The following is a 7,288-nucleotide window of genomic DNA, read 5'->3' on the forward strand; positions in this document are numbered from 1 at the left end:
ACAGCTGACATACATTTATTATATAGTATGGCAGAAGATCTGCCGGTCCTGTCAAATAAAAACTGGTACAGTCTGGGCATTTTATCTTGTAAACACACTACATTTGTCAAATTCGTTGCAACTAGGAGGAAGGAGGCTCTTCATTCTGAATAATAGCTCATTTTAATCCTACGCCATTAGCAGTGATTGTTAATTTTGTAAGAAGCTCTTCCAATGAATAGATTACTGAAGTGTTTTACAGGCTTAGTGTCTGTGGTAACATGTCATTTGAATTCTATTTCCTTTCATTTTCATTTTATTAAAGAGATAATCAAGTGGGGGGGGGGGGGGGGTGATGAATATGCACCATTAGTGGCTATTTGGTTGATTAATACATTTCATCATCAAGATCCTGTCGTGCCATTGAGATGTTCACTTTCCTATTAATCACTCTGCAAGTTTTTATGCAGTGAGATGGCTTGTTGAACATATCCTCATCTCCAGAATGAGATTTTCATTCTACAGCGGAGTGTGCGCTGATATGAAACTTCCTGGCAGATTACAACTGTGTGCCCGACCGAGACTCGAACTCGGGACCATTGCCTTTCGGGGGCAAGTGCTCTACCATCTGAGCTACCGAAGCACGACTCACGCCCGGTAAAGTTTGGAAGGTAGGAGACGAGATACTGGCAGAAGTAAAGCTGTGAGTACCGGGCGTGAGTCGTGCTTCGTTAGCTCAGATGGTAGAGCACTTGCCCGCGAAAGGCAAAGGTCCCGAGTTCGAGTCTCGGTCGGGCACACAGTTTTAATCTGCCAGGAAGTTTCATATCCTCATCTTCTGCTTAAGCTCATAGCTTGGTTCTCTTAGCTGCTTGTTTCCATTCGATGATTAGAGTTTAAGTGAATTTTATACCATTACATACGAGTACAGGGTGTGTAAGAAAGATTCGTCCCGTTTCACGATACTGTACCTTCTTTATGAATGAAGACATTAACCTGTGCTAAATTTTAACTTGCGCATAGAACTATAAAACGTCAGGTTTCAAAATGATCATCCGCTCTTTTATATTCACATTCATGCGAACGTATAGAACCTTCCGGTACTTTTTACAAAATAAGTTTCGAATCATAGTTTTATTTACTCTTCATCAATATTCAGCCTGCAAAGAAGAGACTTCTCTCTAACGTACAACAAGACGTACATAAGAGACGACTTTAGTCCTGCCCACTTCATTACAAAGAGTGAGTGATTGAATAAAAGATAATTTGTAGTTCTGTTCACAGATTGAGGCTGTCGATAACATTACGTATTGATTGGCATATGTAACAGGTTGACTTGATTATTGTTTGAAAAGTCGGTGGAATTAATTGTTAAATGAGAGATATCAAACCAAATTACCCCGGCAACTGGAGACCATCTTACGCTTGCCTAACCAGAGGACTGTCGTCTCGTGGTGGCAGAGCAGTTTGCCGAAAACTTAATTAATTATTTCTGATATTTTCCAAGATTACGTAAGTCTAGAAAATCTGACAGAATTGATACTTACGAGGTGCATTCAAGTTCTAAGGCCTCCGATTTTTTTTCTCCGGACTGGAAAGAGATAGAAACATGCGCATTGTTTTAAAATGAGGCCGCATTCATTGTCAATACGTCCTAGAGATGGCAGCCCCGTACGGCAGATGGAATTTTACCGCCAGCGGCGAGAATGAGAACTGTTTTAAACACTTACAATGGCGACGTTTTCCTTACTTGAACAGCGTGCAATCATTCGTTTTCTGAATTTGTGTGGTGTGAAACCAATTGAAATTCATCGTCAGTTGAAGGAGACATGTGGTGATGGAGTTATGGATGTGTCGAAAGTGCGTTCGTGGGTGCGACAGTTTAATGAAGGCAGAACATCGTGTGACAACAAACCGAAACAACCTCAGGCTCGCACAAGCCGGTCTGCCGACATGATCGAGAAAGTGGAGAGAATTGTTTTGGGGGACCGCCGAATGATTGTTGAACAGATCGCCTCCAGAGTTGGCATTTCTATGGGTTCTGTGCACACAATCCTGCATGACGACCTGAAAATGCGAAAAGTGTCATCCAGGTGGGTGCCACGAATGCTGACGGACAACCACATGGCTACCCGTGTGGCATGTTGCCAAGCAATGTTGATGCGCAACGACAGCACGAATGGGACTTTCTTTTCGTCGGTTGTGACAATGGATGAGACGTGGATGCCGTTTTTCAGTCCAGAAACAAAGCGCCAGTCAGCTCAGTGGAAGCACACAGATTCACCACAGCCAAAAAATTTCGGGTAACTGCCAGTGCTGAAAAAATGATTGTGTCCATGTTCTGGGACAGCGAGGGCGTAATCCTTACCCATTGCGTTCCAAAGGGCGCTACGGTAACAGGTGCATCCTACGAAAATGTTTTGAAGAACAAATTTGTTCTTGCACTGTAACAAAAACGTCCGGGAAGGGCTGTGCATGTGCTGTTTCACCAAGACAACGCACCCGCACATCGAGCTAACGTTACACAACAGTTTCCTCGTGATAACAACTTTAAAGTGATTCCTCATGTTCCCTATTCACCTGACCTAGCTCCTAGTGACTTTTGGCTTTTTCCAACAATGAAAGACACTCTCCGTGGCCGCACATTCACCAGCCGTGCTGCTATTGCCTCAGCGATTTTCCGTTGGTCAAAACAGACTCCTAAAGAAGCCTTCGCCGCTGCCATGGAATCATGGCATCAGCGTTGTGAAAAATGTGTACGTCTGCAGGGCGATTACGTCGAGAAGTAACGCCAGTTTCATCGATTTCGGATGAGTAGTTAATTAGAAAAAAAATCGAAGGCCTTAGAACTTGAATGCACGTCGTAGAAACTCTTGCCACGGCTACTTTGCAGTGGAGGGACATTAGACTGTTCCACCATTCCCATAACTGACACCACTCAAGTAATCCAGGCCCATGAGGCCGGAACAAATCGTAACTGCCATCACGGTTATGTTGACCACGGTGGTCCTCTTTCGGTGGTGCTCTTTCTGCTGGCGGCCTAATGCTCAGCCTCAGTCGGTCGCAGTTCGAGGCTGGAGCTAGTCGCTATCCTCACTTGCGCCTGTGGTGCCGCCATTTTCATGTTTGTGTGGACGTTTCCTGTATTTGGTAGGAGCCATGGGCCGTGCAGCCCGTGTTAGTGCAGCTTTGGTCAGTAATATAGCTGCGAACATTTCGATTGCGAACTTATAGTGATGCTGAGTGGCAGGTGCGGGAAAGCTAAGCATGCTTTTGCTATGGATAACTAGTGCTGTCAATGACTGGCATTCAATCATCTCAGTTCTTTCTACTACTAATCATTTTAATGTGACCCTCACTGCACTTCCTCTCTCTAAACAGGGTCTGGATGAGGTACACAGACGCTCGTTTATGTTTCAGGTACTTGTTTCATTTGTCCTGACCTGCAGCTAAGTATTTTCATGGTTACTTTTTGGTAATGTATATTGGGGGGTGCAGACTTTGCGGCCGCTACATTTAAATCGTGTCTTAAGGCGAAAATCAATGGAAAATTTTAATTTATGTTATATAAGATTAATTTTTACATTTATTTCACTGTTTTTAAATACTCCGGTTAGTTGTTGATTTTATAATACTAATGAAAGCTGGAATATTCTTATATCACAAAATCATACACCTTTGTGGGAATTTTTAAATAGGACACATAAATGAATTGTTAGACAACTGAATATTGCATTCTGACAACTTGTCGTATCTCTGTAGCAAATAAATGAAATAACTTTTCACATAAAAGTAAATTCCACTTTCTAATTTGGCACATGCATACTGTACACGATTGGTACAAAAAATAATTCTGCAAAACTGACGTTCAATGCTGGCACTCACTTTTTTCTTCACCACGGTTCATAACACCTTTGATTTTGTCTAATATTTTAAGTACGTATATTATTGTAGAGACGAAAAGGCCCCATACCACCATAGTCCTGAAGTTCTTTCTCCACCAGAACCTTTTGTTTGCTTGTAGAAATGTGGTCACCGGCGACTGCCAAGTCGTTTGCTTATTCGTTAATTTCTTTATGTATGTTACTTCTTCCACTTACAGACTAACAATTTCACAAAACTTACGATTTTTCAGATTGACACATTCCTGAAACCACATTCTGAAATATACTGAAGAAAACCCGTACGTAACTTACGAGGCGCCGGCAGAGGAACTCGCATCACGTGTCATCAGCATAGAAGGCGGTAATCCAACCGCCAAAAAACATTGAAGTGTTGGCGGTTTAAAAATGGAAAGGAACGGGGTGGTGGCGATAGAAGCAGTCCAAAAAAAATTGCCTTGGAGACTGAGTTCTGAAATTCTTGCGAGTTAACGTTTCATATTGCAACAGGCTACCTCGCATTTCAGTGTGTCTTTGGAACAATTTATTTAAATTTTTGCAAGATATGTTAGTCTTCTGGTCTGCAGAACTCTCCTGTTGCCACATAAACTATCTTTTTAGCTGTCAGAAACGCCCGCTAGGCGAAACGGAGTCCTTTTACGGCTACGGTCAAATTACCAGGTGAGACCAAGCGTTCTAGCCAGTTGGGACTCAGGGGGCAGATAGCGTTAATAATTCGTCACTCTGATCGCCATATTCAGTTGGCAAAAACAGCAGCATCTACAGATGTGCCTAACACTGCATGCACAACAAACGCCCAGACGATAGTCGAACACGCCGCATACTTCTGAGAGCATATCACGAGTTAGTGCATTCAGAGGGTGTCGGCATGCGGTGTCGCAGTTCACCAAATGTTGTTGGGAGGGGAAATCACACACACGTAGCCTATCGCAAGAGACCAAAACCTCCAAAAAATGGTACCGTGAGATAAGGCGACCTTGGAGGCGAATTCTGGAGGAATGCAGACACGGAGATATGCATACGGCAGGTTTTGCCGGAGATTTGCGGACACCACATTTGTCAGCTAATGGGCGTGTTCAACAACTGCGCATAACTTAAAACAGGTCATTGTTTCTCCCACACCCTACATAACCAAAGGAGGACAGAACGCTCAAATAGCGTCTACAGATTTCGATTTTGTTCAGCACATAACTAAGTATTGGCAAAACGTGATGCAGATCCCGTTATCATTTCGTGTCACTGACGTGCATTTCACAGACTATCAGTTGTGGCATAAACACAATGTGAGGTTCGAAGTGAAAGCAGTTTTCTACAGTTCCAGTGTGGGATAATCTTGTGATTTAATTCAACAAACTAAAGGTGTGTTTTAATATTTAAAATGAAAGAATTGTCCCAAAGAATCATTTATTAACCACATTGCGATGTGTTCAACGTAACTATTTTTGTATAGACTTACGCTACCTAAGAATGTTGTAATAATATAATTTTCAAAAAATGCTAAGGATGGAGCTTTTCGATTTGATTTAAACGTGAAATACGAGGACATGCATAGATGCATAAACCATTATTTCAGGCATATTCGGAGGGCAGACAGTGCTTTCTGTTTATTTACGTACAAGTAAATGTGTGCTATTATTTGAACACTTTGCTTTTTTCGTGTTAAACACCGCCTTACTGCTTTTGGTATCAGTGTCTTGATGGTAATGATTCTCTCGACTTACCTTATAAGAGTACAGTTTCAGAAAATTGCTCGTAAGGAGCAATTATAAGTACAATTGAAGTCAAACAGTAAAATACCCAAGGTAAACCTCAAACAATGTTCAAATGTTCAAATGTGTGTGAAATCTTATGGGACTTAACTGCTAAGGTCATCAGTCCGTAAGCTTACACACTACTTAACCTAAATTATCCTAAGGACAAACACACACACCCATGCCCAAAGGAGGACTCGAACCTCCACAGGGACCAACCGTTCAAACAATGATTAAAGGATAATGAATTTCAAGGATAAACAATATTTAAGGTTAAAAGCAAGCAAACACTTTTTTGTAAGTATCGTATCACATTTATTTTTAAAGCTCTTTACTTGTTCTGTGAAGTTGCCAGTATCAGCAATAAATAATTCAATTTTTTTTCTACTTACGCTTCATCATTTTTACGGTAGAATTGAATTAGACTTTATTTATTAATATAAACTACCAAGAAAAAAAATACAAAAAAACAGTAGGAAACTACCCGGCTCACAAAAGGACAAACAGAAATGGAGAAAGATTAATAGAACTATGCAAGGGTCATAACTTAAAATTAATGTCTACAAATTTCAAAAAATCTCCTAAGAAACAGAAAACATGGAAATCACGAAACACAAGTATTGGAGAGTTTCAGATAGATTACATAGCCATCACACACTATAATTAAAAAGAAATAACGAATGTGAGAGTTCGGAAAGGGGCAAACATTGTAACTGACCACTACTTATCGACAATCAAATTAAATTTCATACCACAAAGAAAGAAACAAATACAAAACAGGAAAACTCAAAAGATAGACACAAACATCTTGAAAGAGAAAAGAGAAGAATTCTGTCAAAACATAGTTATATGTTCGTATAAATGGGAAAATATAAAAGAAGGAATGATAAGATCTGCTCAAGAAGTCGCAAAAATGAAAAAGAGAAAGAAACACGAATGGTGGGATGAGACATGTGAGGAAGCAATAGAACAAAGGATGAAGGCATGGAAGAAATGGCACTTAACCAAAAGTGATAAGGACTACCTGGAGTTCAAACAGCAAAGATCTTCTACAGCAAAACTCATTAGATCAGTAAAAAGACTATTTGAAAAGAACCAACTTACACAAATGAATAAGATTTTAAGAGAAACAATAACAGATCCTTTTACAGCACATTCAGACAGAAACTACAAAAATATGTAGCACCAAATCTGTGTTTTAAAGATACCAGGGGAAAACTGGCAATGAATAATGAAGAAAACTGTGAAATATTAGCAAAATATTTTGAACAAATCCTCAACTGTCAGGAACCTATTGAAAAATTACCAGCCAACACCCCAAACACAGTAAACAATAATTCTGAACCCCCATGCCTGATAGAAATCAGAGAAATCATTAAAAACCTTAAGAATAATAAAGCACCAGGGGAAGACATGATAATTGCAGAAATATGTAAAAGTGTGGATAACACAACTCAAGAAAAACTACTGGGAATAATCAATGAGATTTGGAGAATGGAACGTATACCGGAAGAATGGAAAACTGCATTAATCCACCCCATCTTCAAGAAAGGGGATAAAACCGATGCAAATAATTACAGACGGATATCTTTACTTCCGGTAACGTATAGAATTGGAGAAACAACTCGATCAAGAAATTGGTGACTACCAAGCAAG

Source organism: Schistocerca serialis, chromosome 8 (genome assembly GCF_023864345.2).
Source record: "Schistocerca serialis cubense isolate TAMUIC-IGC-003099 chromosome 8, iqSchSeri2.2, whole genome shotgun sequence".
Taxonomy (NCBI): Eukaryota; Metazoa; Arthropoda; class Insecta; order Orthoptera; family Acrididae; genus Schistocerca; species Schistocerca serialis.